General features: G+C 37.1%; 1 pseudogene; it reads left to right on the forward strand.

Moving 5' to 3' along the window:
• Positions 1-14,827, forward strand: part of LOC109058189 — a 96,246-nt pseudogene that overhangs the window by 22,801 nt on the left and 58,618 nt on the right.

A 14,827-nucleotide genomic window follows, 5' to 3' on the forward strand; every position in this document is an offset into this window, starting at 1 on the left:
AAATCAATCAATATTAATAACGTTTTGATGTGTACTAGGCTATATTGCATTGGTTGTGTTGAGTATTGTTTGAGATCTTAACTGGATGGTTCTGCTCTTCCACAGATTGAAAGAAGTGAATAATGCCCAAAGATTTCCACTGGTCCCACTGCTGCAGAAATGCCCTGAGGCTGAGTCTGGACTGAAGCCAAGGTAAGCTTAACAACCTGTGATGAACACACAGTCCCTTTCTTTCACACTTTCCCCTATCAAACTGTTGGTTAATTTATGGCATTGAAGGTCTAATGTGTGTTTATGAAACTGCATGGTGAGAAGTTGAAGAAAACACTTGTATAATATAGTGCAAAACAAATGAAAGTGTGAGTTGGTGTGGTTTGTGTGGGAGGCGTGACATCACTTCCTCTCTGTAGTTGGTTTGAGCAGCAAAAAAAGGAAGCTTGTTTTCTGTTGTTTGCATCCTTGATTTTTCCTTCTGTCTTTTATTCCTCTAAAACAGAGATTTTTAACATTTAGAGACCTAGACTTTCCGTCAAATTAGGGCTAAGAAAAGATTTTTGTGTCTGTAACACTTTAAAAGAAGACACCTCGCGGTTTATTAATTGTTATACTCTCCACAATGCTTAATCTTAAGTTAATGTACCACTTTTACAAATGTTGAACTTTTTTTTTTTTTTTGCTCTTTTTGATTGAAATCCCGTGTTTTATATATATATATATATATATATATATATATATATATATATATATATATATATATATATATATATATATATATATATATATATATATATATATTATTATTATTATTATTATTATTATTATTATTATTATTATATAATTATCAATTTATTTGTTTATTTATATGCCTGTATGTTAGAGTAAAAATATGTACAATACATATTTAAATATATAATATATATTTATATTTTTTGCATTTAAATGTTTTATACAAATGTATTAAAACATCTATATTTTAAAATCTATTTTTACAGTTAATAACATTAAATATTTATATTTTTACTTTATATTACTGGCATACATACACAGATTCAATCAGTAGTTTGATTGTACAACTCTACTAAGTGGCACTCAGAATAGCAGCCGCAAGTGAGCATGTGTTTGGCTGCATGATGATGCCACAGTCGCCACCTGCTCTGCTTGAACCATTGCTCTCTGCTGTCATGTGACTGGAGAGCAGGGTATTGTCTTGGTTTAAAAGAAGAGCGCTCGCTTTGAGCAGACCGTCAGAGAGGAGGAATTTTCGAGCATGGATCATTCTCTGTGTATGTAGCGGGGAGGGAAGGGTTGTTGGGGCTGGATTTTCCTGTACAGGGAGGGCAAGGGAAGCTGGGGGTGGGGCAACTGTAGCCGCTCAGATGGGATTTGCATTAGTAGTTTGTCAGCTGTCATTAGGAGCAGATGACAGTGAGGATAAGCTGTTTGCACACGGCTCTCTCTCCTCCCCTCCTCCATGAACTGACCGTTGCGTACACCTCAGAAAAACCAAAGCCAAAGTGCTACATTTTGATGCAAGCGAGTAGGGTGTGAAATTTCTTATGACTGTTAATTGTCATCCAATTAATTAAGATAAACAGTTTAATTGTCCGTTTTGCTCTCATTTTGCTCTCGTCACTTATATTGCAAGATTAAAATGCATACTCTTCAGTCTTTTTTTTCACAATGAACTTGGAAGCATATAATGACGTTATGCTGTAAAATTAAGGCTACTGTAAATGAGTAGAATAATAATATTTGAAATGTTAAAATAGATCTTTTTTGGTCATTTTTTGAATACTTTAAAAATCTGCGAATGATGTTATCATAACTGTCTTTTGAGTGTATGGTGGATATATCTGTCATTCTCTCCTCTGGAGGTGATGAACCGCATACACTATTTTTGTGTGAGAACATGTAACATGTAACAGTTATACATACTTGCTATTATGTGTTTATTACAAACCACCGCAGACTGTATGTGTTCATATTAGGGCCCATCGGAAGTGTCCATAATGCTCACATTTCTCAAGCTGTGCTCTGAGCAGGTTTTGTGATTCACATAACACATTACAGCACCAAAAAGAGAAATAAAATGTGGCATTTGATTTAAAATTTGGCTGGCAATATATAATTGGAATTTCAAGTGCACAATCATTGCATCCAGATGATTATGTAATAATCATGAAAGATTTTCAAGTGACTTGTTTTTTGTATATGAATTTCAGCCCATGTGTCAGGTTATGCTGAGTGTTGCATGCGGTGTCAACTCCTCAGCACTGTCCATATCTTGCAAAGACACTCTATAGCCTATATATTAATACAAGTTAACCATGTCATCCACTCCTCTATAGCCCTTTAAGGAGCATATACTTTATTTAGAAATCAAGATCACTTAATAATAGCCTTTAACAGTTAACCGTGCATCACTTAAACTATGTGCACATTGACTTCAGTGTATTTACATCCCACAGATACGTATTTGAGCTGTCTGTCTTGTACATATTGATAGTTAAATGTATAGCTGTAGATTTTAGGCATATAGCCATAGTACAGTATTTGCATTCTTGTGTTACTGTGACAAGAATAAATCTTATTCATGAATAAGGTGATAGAATTAGCATCAAAAGTCTGTGCTATTAAACTGGATGTGTTATTATTCAGGTAACTAGCTGTAACCTTGTTTATAAGGTATAACTTGCTCTGCAAGATTCTTTTCAAACTGTTCCTGCACCATTACAGTAGTTAACCTCAAAAAGAAAACAAACCGTAGACAGTTAATGCTAATGCTAAAGCTAAAGCCTTAATGTTATTGAGAGTGTTTTCTTATGCAGTATGTCTTAGCAGTCATATTGGATATTTTTAAATCAAAATAAGTCAGGTTTTTGTGTTGTTTTCTCCTACAGGAGTGAGTCCTAATGTACTGAAACAAGTTAGCGCTTTTGTGGCTGAAATATGCCTAAAAATAAAGTTTGTGGTTAAAACTTTATCTGTTTTATAATATTCAACATCATGAAAAAGGCAGTTGCTAAAAAGTGGCTAAATGGGACTACAAAGGTTGTCAGGGACAATGAATATCACAATGCTGTACAGGAAAACATACTCACTTGTCAAATTTTATAACCTTGTTGCGTTTATACTCGCACTCTTGCAAACTACTCTAACTCAAACTTTCCAAATTATGGATTTTAAATGGAGATTGAAAGAGTTGTCAGCAATTCTGTGTGATGGACGTTGAAGTCATATGTCTGTGGTGTAGTTCATTTATAACTTTCGCTATTTATTTCTGCTGACTGTATTTAGGCTTCAAAATTGGTGAAGATTATCTTGATGAACATGTAAGATGAACCTGTTGGTCAAAGAGCCTATTTTCTATCATAACCCAAAGCCAATGGAAAAATCTTACTGCATTTTTGTTGAGGGATCAGGGTCATGCTAACTTCCAGGTTGGCTTACAGAAATGTGTCATCCCTGCAGCACCTATGCTTTCCTGAACTAGTTTGGACTGGTTGACATTTGTGTTTACAGAAACCTCTAAAAACTTCAGCTAGCTTTCTGGATATGGCAAAGACATATTGCTCAACTGATGTTCAATATTATTTAGTGTAGGTTAAAGTTGTTGTATTAGAACATCAATGTGAGGTAGCTGTGTACAATACCCTTGTTCCGAATCCATAAACACTTTCTTTTAATTAATACTAAGAGGCTGGGACACAAGTTCAGAATTTTTCGACAAAACCCGGAGGTGGTATTTAAGCTTGTCAGCGATCTAATCTTACGAGCTCAGTTTGTCAGCTGCACAATGTGGACCCTCCCACCTAGCATGCACTAGAGAAGTTTATTGATTTTTCTCACTGCATCTGTGCCTCTTGTAACCCAAAACCCATCAATACACATCAGACATTTAACCCACTCTACGTTACACTTTCAGTTATGGGAATACAGTTAACCCAGCGTTTCGAAATGTACCGACAGGCTCAATGCTAGAGCAAACAGTACACTTCTGATGGACAGATAAGGGAAATACATTCGCCTCCATGCCCGTGAGCCGCTCCAGATCCGCTCTTTGCCTCTTAATGTGTTTATTATACAGTGCTCTCCCTGTGGCAACTTGAAGTGGCTGTCAGTTTAAAAGATTCATGAATATGATCAGCATCGGTAAATGGACATTGGCTTTTTGGGCCTGGTTGATGCTGGTACTTTAAGACCATTACGTTCTCAGTAATTGTAGAGCATATGAGTGGCAGGAACATCTCTCTTTCCTTCTCTCAGTCAAGCCATCTGGGACAGTGGCTGGAGACCAGGCCTGCGGCTCTAGGGAGGAGAGAATGTCGATCTCCCCTCCTCCTCCTCCTCCTCCTCTCTTGCTCTCTCTCTATCTCAGTCATAAGCTCTTTGCCATCCCCACCCCCCCTTTTCATCCGCCGCTTGTTTTTTGCAATTCCTTGCTAGACTGTTTTCAAGTCTTTCACATATTCTCCAACAGCACTGATTGGTTTCATTTCCTTCACTTCCTGTCTCTGCTCGTTCTCACTCGCTGACGTTTCGTCTTCTGGCTCATTATCATCAGCTGAAGAGGCTGTAAACACAGAATCTCCTGCAAATCTCTCTCAGACACTCGCTGCTAATAAAGGCCCATCTGTTCTGCATAACCACGATCCCCATCGGCCTTAGGGATCTCTCCGCACTGTAATCAGTAATGTTGGGTAATAGCTGTGGGTTGCTCGCAACAGCTCCACACACTCTTATGTGTTTTGGCTTTGCGAACCACCACCCCCCACCCAGATATTTAAGTCATTTCACCTTTGAGTTGGATTCAGGCTCGGTGCCATCAGATGAGCGCGGAGGTTGGATTTACGTGGCAAGGCTTAACATATGATTATGATGCAATTCCCGTCAGTTTGAATCGCGCTCCAGTCCATATAGGAGGGTCAAGCAAGGACATTGTTCTTTATGGCAAGGCTAGTTATTATACAAACCCTTCAAAGACCCCTGAACCGATGCAGAAGCGGTGCCCTCGCCATGTTCGAAGGGCCTACAAGAACAGGGTGTGTCACCAGTCTTGAACCCTCTGAGCTTTTCAAGCCACAAGATTACAGGGATGGCACATGAAGCTATGGTGCAAGCTGCCTCTTTGTCTACTCCAGGAGAATGATGGATTGAGTCTCCCTCCTCTGCTGCTCTCTTGAGATGTCTGTTGGGCTTTGTTTGGCAAGTTTAGCTCTCTGTCTTTTGGTAGGCGCAGTGTTAACCTTCCACAGTATCCCATCCCACAGTTGGAGCTGGAGGCACAAGACTATAGTGTATCTTCTGCATTTTAAAATGACAGTTTAACAAGTACTTTAATACACAACAAATGCACTTATTCTGTAATGAATTAAAATCATAATTAAAATCCACGTTAATTTTTTTTTCAAAATGTTTTATTTTTTATTTTTTATTTTTTTTTTTGATACTGAAGAAGGCTTTTAGCCAAACTTCTGGTATTAATATAAATATCTGTTGTTTATATCTGGTATTATTAACTACTTCTGGAATGAATTGAATTAACAATATAAGGATATTTGCTTAATGTACAGTTTTGTGTGTGTGTTTAAACATAAATTTATTTTTTATGTTTATATATTTTGAAACATTAGATATTTGAAAAACTTGTCAAATGAAAGACCAGTAATGGGATCCTTTTAAAACAAGAATCCTTTTATGGCAATGAGGTTGTGATATGTCATGTGGTGCAACTCATAAAAATGTATTGATATTTATAAAATAACTGTACGTGAGATTAAAAATAATATTAATAATAATATTTTGACGAATATATTTTAAAATGTTTTTGAAAAGTATAATGCACTCGCATGTATTCAAGCTGTAAGGAAAATGTTATTAGTTTTAACTTGGTTACACCACATAACAGTCTTTGCATTTTTGTTGAAAAAAAACAACATGAATACAAACATTACACTTACATATACTCAGCATGCGTTTTAAACTAGATTTTAAAGGATTGTTTCTTTCCCTTGTCTGGACACTTTTCTTTGTCTTTAGCCCATCAAATCTCAAGATTGTCCCTTTGAATTCAGAGCTTTAGTTCAGTTCAAACTTAAGCTGGAGAATTACAGCTTGAGATATGAACACGAACAGTTCATACTAATGATCTGTGGAGCACTGTACTTGCTGCCTGCAAAAACCGTAAGGTCTGGAGATTTTTAGTTTTTCTTTTCAATTCCAGCGTTGTCGTCTCTGCATTTTGAAGAACTCAGACTGTCAGTCTCCTGTCAGGCAGGCGCTGTCTCTTCCACTGATATCCAACCCATCAGCGGATGGATACTGCACACCAAGGGCTCTCTGATAACTTCATCAGTGGGGCAAAGTCAACTGATTTTTTGAATCATTACTTGTGTGGGTGTATGTGTGTATTTCCTCGCTTCTAAAAGGCAGTTCTGCTTAGGTTTGCGGTAAGGTAAATCCAAACAGGTTTACTCCACTTTGCAAAGAGGGTACATAAAAGAATATATGTATAGGTATATCTGTATACACTCATTATCAGAGCAACAGAATGTCCAGGTTAATGTGATCCAGCCATGACTTGATGATCTCATGGACTCCAGGCCCAAACAAGTAGAAATTAAATCTGTAACTAGGAGGTTTTGGCATGACATGGTTTGTGAGACTTGTGATGTAGACATATCAATGCGTCTTACACCAACAAGGAACACCTGTGCTTACAAAAGATCATGAGGGATAAGTGTCAGTTTTTGTGTGGGTGTCTACAAGAAAAAAACTAGGCTTCGGGATAATTAGCCTGATTGTAAACTCCTTTTTAGTAAGTGCCAAATAATATTATCATTGTTTGCCATCACACCTGTTGTCCAGCATGCCTATGTAGTGTGTCACGTACAGTGAATCACCATGACCCAGTTTTAAGATCTTCTTCTTTTCTCTGTCAGCTATAGACAAAATCATATTTCATGTTCATCTAAATTTTAGTGTACTCTAATGCTGTGTGGAGGATGCATGGAGTGATGCCTATGCATTGTGCAATCATACACAAAAGATAAAAAACTGTAATTGAAATGCGCAAATCATTTAAAGTTCCACACATATCTATATGTTGTATCACAGCTGTAGACAGTGGTTTCAACACAGCTTTGACAGACTATGTTAGCATTGTTGACATAATACCCAGCTTTAAACTCAGATTGTCTGTCAATGGTTTAAGCTGTTTAGCATTATGAATGCATATGTATCATAAATTGTATAAAAATCATCAGAAATCATCATCTGCTTATTTACCTAAAGCTACATAAAATGTCACCTTTCCTTTAAAAATATTTGATCATCTTCAGTGTTAAAAGAAATTTGGCGTATTAGTAACGTGAGTTTCAACTTTCAAATGTCATATTTCAAATTGTATTAGGTTCAAATTATGGGTATGTTTTTTTTTTATGGTGTGGGTCCAATTGACCCTAACTGGATTTAATACAATTCACTATGGAATTTTTTTTGTAAAATAGTAAACTTTAATATTAATACCTCTAATGCATTACAAAAAATAAACATGAGAACAACTGTATATAACAAATGATATCACAAAGTAATGAAATTATAAAGAATATTGTAAATATTTTTCACAGTGGCAAGGGTTCAATTCCCCTCGAAATTAAAGGGATACTCCACCCCAAAATGAAAATTTTGTCATTAATCACTTACCCCCATTTCGTTCCAAACCCGTAAAAGCTTTGTTCATCTTCGGAACACAATTTAAGATATTTTGGATGAAAACCTATAAACTACAAACTGTCCCATAGACTGTCAAGTAAATAACAGTGTCAAGGTCCATAAAAGGTATGAAAGTCGTCATCAGAATACTCCATCTGCCATCAGACGTGGAACGGGAATCAGTGGTCAACGGGAACACTTTTTGTAAGTGAAGAAAACAAAAATAACGACTTTATTCAACAATTCCTTTGTCAAAAGTTTCCTCTGTGTCTCTCCATATCTCCGTATGCTGTGTATGCCACAAGCATGTGCTGTTTCTACGTGTATTTAGCTTTGATTTGAAAGAAAACGGCGTATCCTTGTGAAGGGATAGTTCACCCCAAAATGAAAATTTTGTCATTAAATACTCACCCTCATGTCATTCCAAACCTGTAAGACCTTTGTTCATTTTCAGAACACAAATTAAGATATTTTTGATGAATTCCAAGAGCTCTCTAACCCTCCCATAGATAACACATAGATCCTAACACGATCAAGGCTCAATAACATAGCAAGGAAATCGTTAAAATAATCCATTTGGCATCAGTGGTTCAACCGTTATTTTATAAAGATAGAGAATACTTTTTGTGCACAAAGAAAACAAAAATAACGACTTTATTCAACAATTTGTCACTCTATAACACCATTTTGGAGAGTATCAAATACTTAAACTTCGTATGCGAAGTATGTACGCGGAGACATTGTTTACGTTCAGATCAAAGCATAAATAATGTATCCGCAAACATACGTTTCATACGTCATTTACGTATGTGATACTCTCCAAAATGGCATAAAAGTTGACGTTAAAAAAATAAAAAAGATATAGATTAATCAGTATTTTGACACCTCAAATATCAATTTATGTCCAATTGATCCACAATATAATATAAGGGGATAAAACTTACCATTCTAAAGCAAAACACAGATAGTTAGTGCCATTGGCGGACTGGGACAGTAAATCAGGCCGGGAATTTGACTCCACCCCAGGCCACCTCTGTTGGTGCAGTCACCACCACCCAATTCATGTGTCCACCAGACTGCTAAACTTGTAGGCTAACCCTGTTAGTTGATGTAACAGGTAGACTACCATACATAATATGAATGGATAAATAAATAAACCCTCAAAAAATCCACCATCTATATCATCTTTCCCTGAATCCCTCTCTCTCTCACTCCGCACATCTAGTTTCTCTGCTATATGAAATAAGCACTTTCAATAATCTATATTAATTGTGCAGCCATCAATTATGTCCCCATGATCACAGTCCTACTACTGATGATCTTATAAATCATAAAAGCACATATTGTTCTAAGAGTATAGCCAGCATGTTTAGTTTTGCGTATAGCTTAAACTTTACCGGAAGGTTCCTGCTCTGACTCAAAAGCTGAACTGTCCACCCCCTTTTGTTTAACAGCAGGAGCACTTGGAGCACTAGTTCTAATGTTGCTTCCTTTGTCACCTTCAAAATAAATAAATAAACATTGTAGACTAGACTACATATTGTAGGCTAGAAATGGAAAATCAAAATTTCTGGTCAAATTTGGCACTAAAAAAATACTGTGTCCCCATATGTAACAGTGTGCTAGTTTGTCATAAAGATGCCCTTTTAAAACTTCTATCATTATATATATTTGTAATATTTTTTTAGAATAGTTTGTATCTATTGTAAGTCTCTTTGGATGAAAGCCGTCCTTCTGCCAAATGATTACGTAAATATAAGGGGTGGAACATTTCAACTTTTTCACGGTTAGGTTTGTTTCACAGTTTTAGAGTCACTGTTTCGCTACCGTTGTATGTGCTATGTTTATGGAAAAATGATACTTTCAAAAAATATATATTTTATCATATTATTACGAATATTCTAACTACAAACAACAGCACAAATAAATACAATAGAGTAAAGCTACAAATAAAATAAACTGACTTCCATGTAGGTAGGCTATAGCATAGTTTTTAGGTACATAAATTGAATAAAGTAATCAAATGTAAAACAGCATTGCATTTTGGACTACAAATTAAAGATAAATCTTTATTAAAGTTACAAAAGCTTTTCAATCAAGAGCAGTGAGTGATTTCTTTGTTGTTGCTGTTCGATTAATATAAAGACTGTCACTTTAAAAATAATGCACTGATCCAGCGTTCGTATTCGTATTGAACAAGAGTGAATGGTTTGGCCACGGGGGTTTTTTTTTTTTTTTTATCGCTGTTGTTGTAATGTCTGGGAAGCCAGAATGTTCATCCATCAACAGAAACATATATTAACTGAACCCTGTTTGTTTTAAGTGTTATTTATAGTAAACCATATTACAGATGCTTTGTCAGATTTAAGTTGAACAGCGTTTCCAGCGCGTTCCGAACCGTGTGTGGAGAACCGAACAGTTCGATTTTTTCAGTGAACCATCCCACCCCTAGTAAATATAATGTAAATGTAATGCTGACCGACCTGCTTCCTTACTGGTGAACATGGCTGGGATTTTGCATCAACTTAATGTGTCTGTGGCCAGGGCTTTTCTCTTTTTTATACGTTCCCGCTCTGCTCCCTCCTTTGCTTTTACGCTCCATTTTTTTGCACGGTTTTTCTAAGATGAAGCCTGCCTCTGGATATAGCCAATTAGGCAGTGCCTCGCTGATGTTGGGTCATGCGTATGTAACAATTTCACTCCGCGATCGCCTGATTCGTAGATTCATATAAATCCGTCAATTAATTCGCAGTTGGATCCCAGCCTATTGCACGTCAGCCCGATCAACTGCACAGCGGCAGCCGGCAGGCCAGAATGACCATCAGGCCACCGGGAAATGTCCCGGTGCTCCCGATGGCCAGTCCGCCCCTGGTTAGTGCTGTTTTGGTGTTAGTCCAACTGATAACCTACCATAGCCATTAAAAATTTTGCTGGTGAAGCTAAACAAACCACACAGTACTTTTGATTAAGTCAAGCTAGTTTAGAAGCCAGGTTGAGACATCGGTTGTCAGAACTGGAAACACAACACATGCTGCTGCTGCAGTTTAACTTCTATCCCTGTTGTTGTTGCCTTCAGGGACTGAAGCGATCGACTGCAATTCTTTTCTGTTTGGATGAGTAAACTCTCCCGAACACGAGTCTTTAGATGTTCATTTGGTGTCAGTGATCAAACATGATATTTTTAGTTCTGTTGAATCACAAACAAACAAATCTCCCTATAACCCTCCAACTGTCCCAGATAGAGAATCTCTTCTCAGTTGTGTTGATGGCAGCAAAGCTTTCCAGTAGGGAGTCACCCCTGCGGACTTTAAATGGTATCGCTGGAGGAGAGAACAGGAGGCTGTCAGACTCAGCTCTGTGGATGCTAGAGAGTGGAAGTTCTCTGCGCTGCCTCATTCTCTTTTCCTCCTCCTTTGAGTGTTACAGGCTGGCACATCTGTTTATGGCAAGAAACGATAGGCGGGGTAAAGAGATGGAGGTCTCTGTCTTTCCTCAAGAGAATGTAGTGCTTGAAAAAGTGGAGTTGGATCACAATTGTGATGGTATGAGGAATGCTTCTATTTCCAATATGAATTGAAAGAGCACATTTCTAAGAATTTGGCACGTTTCAAAGCAGATTTAAGTTTTTTTTTTTTTTTTTATCCTGGATACTCATAAATCAGTGATCCACCTTGTTGTCAATCGTTCAGCTGAGAAACTACTAAAATGTGTCTTCCCACAAATTTCCAGTGGACAAAAAGATGTATTTTTAATGTGTAATTGGCTGGATAATTGATAGCCTAATTTCCGTTCACATCAAATTATCTAGGCCATCTACCCTACTAAGGTCTGTTACAGTGCATGGAGATGTGGTGGGGGCGGGGCATGATTTTAGAACCACCCCCAACGTTCCGCCCACTAGTAAATTCCTCTGATTGGACATCCACTAACACTTATCATTTGCATCTTTAACATACTCTAGAGCTGCTAATGGGAGTGAATGATTGAGAAATGTGTCAGTGTCCCTCATTATCTCTCTGTGCCTCCGCAGTGCTGTTGATTAGTGGAGGTCTGACACGGCTCATGTTGAGCGTGGAACAGCAGCAGGCTGTTCAGAGTCTGCCTGACTGACTGGCCCTCTCCTTCCCTACTGCTGTAAATAATTAATGCTCCATATCAGTGCCTCCCCGGCCTTGTCGTGGGCTATGCCCTGTTTGCTGCACCAGCTGCGACCTGCTTAAAGCGCAGGGGCTTCCAGAAGCTGGTCATGCTACATTCATGCCGAACTGTTTGTGTGGCTCTAATTAGCAAAACGTAACTAGGTTAAAGTAGCTGATTGTGGCCCGCCTTTATGAATCATTTATTAATATTAAACAAGCCGAGCCGGTTTCATGATTTGACCCATGTTTAAACAGTAAAAGATGCGTTTTTGATTGGACTGTTGATTCATTTTTACTCTGTTTTTTTATAAAGCGTAGTATGTAGCATTAGCGGTTGAGGAGTTAGCTGCCTTAATTCTCTTATAGCATTTAAAAGGATGCAAATTGTATAATACAGTAGTATTTATGCAAAATAGTATACAATTTGAATCTGGCATTTATCGATTATCAGTCATCAATCTCATCAATGATGGACAGAATTATAATATCAGGACATCCCTGATTTTTCTTATTTATTATGATAATACTACTATGTACTATGTATTATCATATGTATGTCTAATACTACTGCTTTATTTCTCAGCAGATTGCAAATATTTCTGTGCATGCATATATTTAGAGCAGTGAGGTTTATTAGACACATGTCTCTCACCGGGAGTTTTAACACAAGCCGGTCACCATACCACTAGTCATCATGGAGTTCTGTGTGGGGTATCTGGATATCAGACACCTCTGACTGTCCCCCCCTGCCTTAGGGGACACGAACATCTCTGACTCATTCTTCAGTGTATGTGGGTGATGCACGCAGCTTGCGGGACATCTGCTAACTGTAAACCTGTCAAGAGCAGTCTGGCACCAGTGTACAGAGTACCGTACATTTACTCTGTTTTACATAATTTTTACTTGCATTATCAAAGAGAATATGATCAACAACCCATTAAGAAAACGTAATTGCTTCTAACTTAAGGGAGGAAAAGAAAAGGAAGAATGCTCCTCTTTCCTTTTCAAGCACGCCCACTCAGTAGAGATCTTATCGTCAGTCACTTCTAGCCTGTGGTTTCATTACTGTGTCCTCCTAGCCTGGCGGCTGTTGGCATCTCTGTAAAAACTCCATTCAGATAGACCACTTGAACACTAGTGTAGCTATTTCAGATAATATAAACATATTAGAGTATCTGCAAAGATCTCGAGAAGCGATTGTTATCAACACAGTATTAAAAGGTGTTTCTGAGTGTGATTTATGACGGTGGATCTCAAATAGTGGGTCATTGCCCAGAAATGGCTTGCTGGTCTGATCCCAGACAACAGGACAAATGCAACTAACCATGTAACTTTGTACAATCAGGACAGCTAATTCAATTTGCATATAAACATATAAAAAAAAAATACTTTAAAATATTTTTGTTGTTGACATCAAAGGCCGTAAATCCAGTCTGGTGTTGTCACTTTTGTTTGTTTGTTTAATTTTATTTATTTATTTGTGTTTAGTGTAGTTTACATTTTCTTAAGTTTTGTTTTAAGTAATTTTTTATTCTTCTTTTTTTTTTTTACTTCATTTAATGTTGTTTCATTTTAGTTTTGTTTCATTTAGTTTTGTTCATAGTCTTATTTTATATGTTTTTTATTGTAGTTTAGAATTTTTGGCAGTTATTTTGTTGTTGACGTTAACAGCTGTAAGTTCAATCTATTGTTGCCCCTTTTTGTTTTTGTTTAATTAAATTTTGTTTTGTGTTAGTTTAGTGTGTTTGTTTTGATTAATTTGTTTTTGTTAGTTTCATTTTGTTTTTCTTTTAGTGTTTTCAGTTTTTGTTCTGTATTGGTTTAGTTTAGTTTTATTGTCATTTTATTTTAGTTTTTTTATATTTTTATTTTAATTTCATTTTTTACATTTCTTGCCAGTATTGCTATGTCATCATGTCTTTAATTGAATCACTGCTCTGTAATACTGGTACCACAGACTGGTATTAAAACTGGTTACATTTAAATATAAATGTAATATAAGAATTTGATTTACCACCATACTTGCAATCTTTGATTTCATACATCTATGAAAAAGCTGCTTGGCGTTGCCTATATTGTATCAGATATTTGGTGTTCTTAATCTTTTGCACTTTGGTCCCCTCCATCTGTGTTAAATCCTCTTCAGCCAATCGGATTGTGTCGGTTAGCAGGAAAAGCTGATAGCATTTCAAAGCCGCCTCTGTAATCACTAGCTACCACGTCTGACGCTCGACCCCTCTCATTACGTCGATTGTCTGTGGTTTCAGTCCGAAACACCTACCTTACTGCGTGAAAGTCCCCTACAGCCTCTGAGAAGCTGCTATTAACAATTGATTGAACTATATGTCACACGACTGAGAGAGCTAGTTATATATAGTAAGGCTGTAGAGGTTGAAGTGGCTGTTGTCTTGGTATGAAGAAAAACTGCACCTGACAGCTGGACGCATGAGTGTTTCATATGGTGTGAGAGTGAAACTGTATGATTATCCATACCATGATGCAAAGATACTCATAGTTTTCTATTTTAGCATTCACTAATGCTGGGTTTACACTACATGTTTTTCAAAGTCATTGGATCGCTGTTTCTCTGAAATTTCTCTTGCCCTGTATCTTGCTCTCTCATTGGCTATAGGTCATTGCTGATGTCATTTCCAGTCAAAACACATTTCACACTGCAAAATTCTCTTGTCCAGATATTTAACTTGCTAAATATTTCTTCTTTCAGATTGTGCCTTTGATAATACTAGGGCTGGCCCCCAAATAGTTGACTAAATGTTAGTTAACAAGATAAAGGCTTAAAGGGTTAGTTCACCCAAAAATGAAAATTCTGTAATCATTTACTCACCCTCAAATTATTCCAAACCTGTTTCAGGTTCTTTTTTCTGTTGAACTCAAAAGAGGGGGGGGGACTCAAAAGAAGGGGGGACAGTTGCAGCTGTCTCATAATACAAGTTAGTGAGGGTATCTGTTGTTCT

This window comes from Cyprinus carpio, chromosome B24, assembly GCF_018340385.1.
Source record: "Cyprinus carpio isolate SPL01 chromosome B24, ASM1834038v1, whole genome shotgun sequence".
In the NCBI taxonomy this organism is placed as follows: Eukaryota; Metazoa; Chordata; class Actinopteri; order Cypriniformes; family Cyprinidae; genus Cyprinus; species Cyprinus carpio.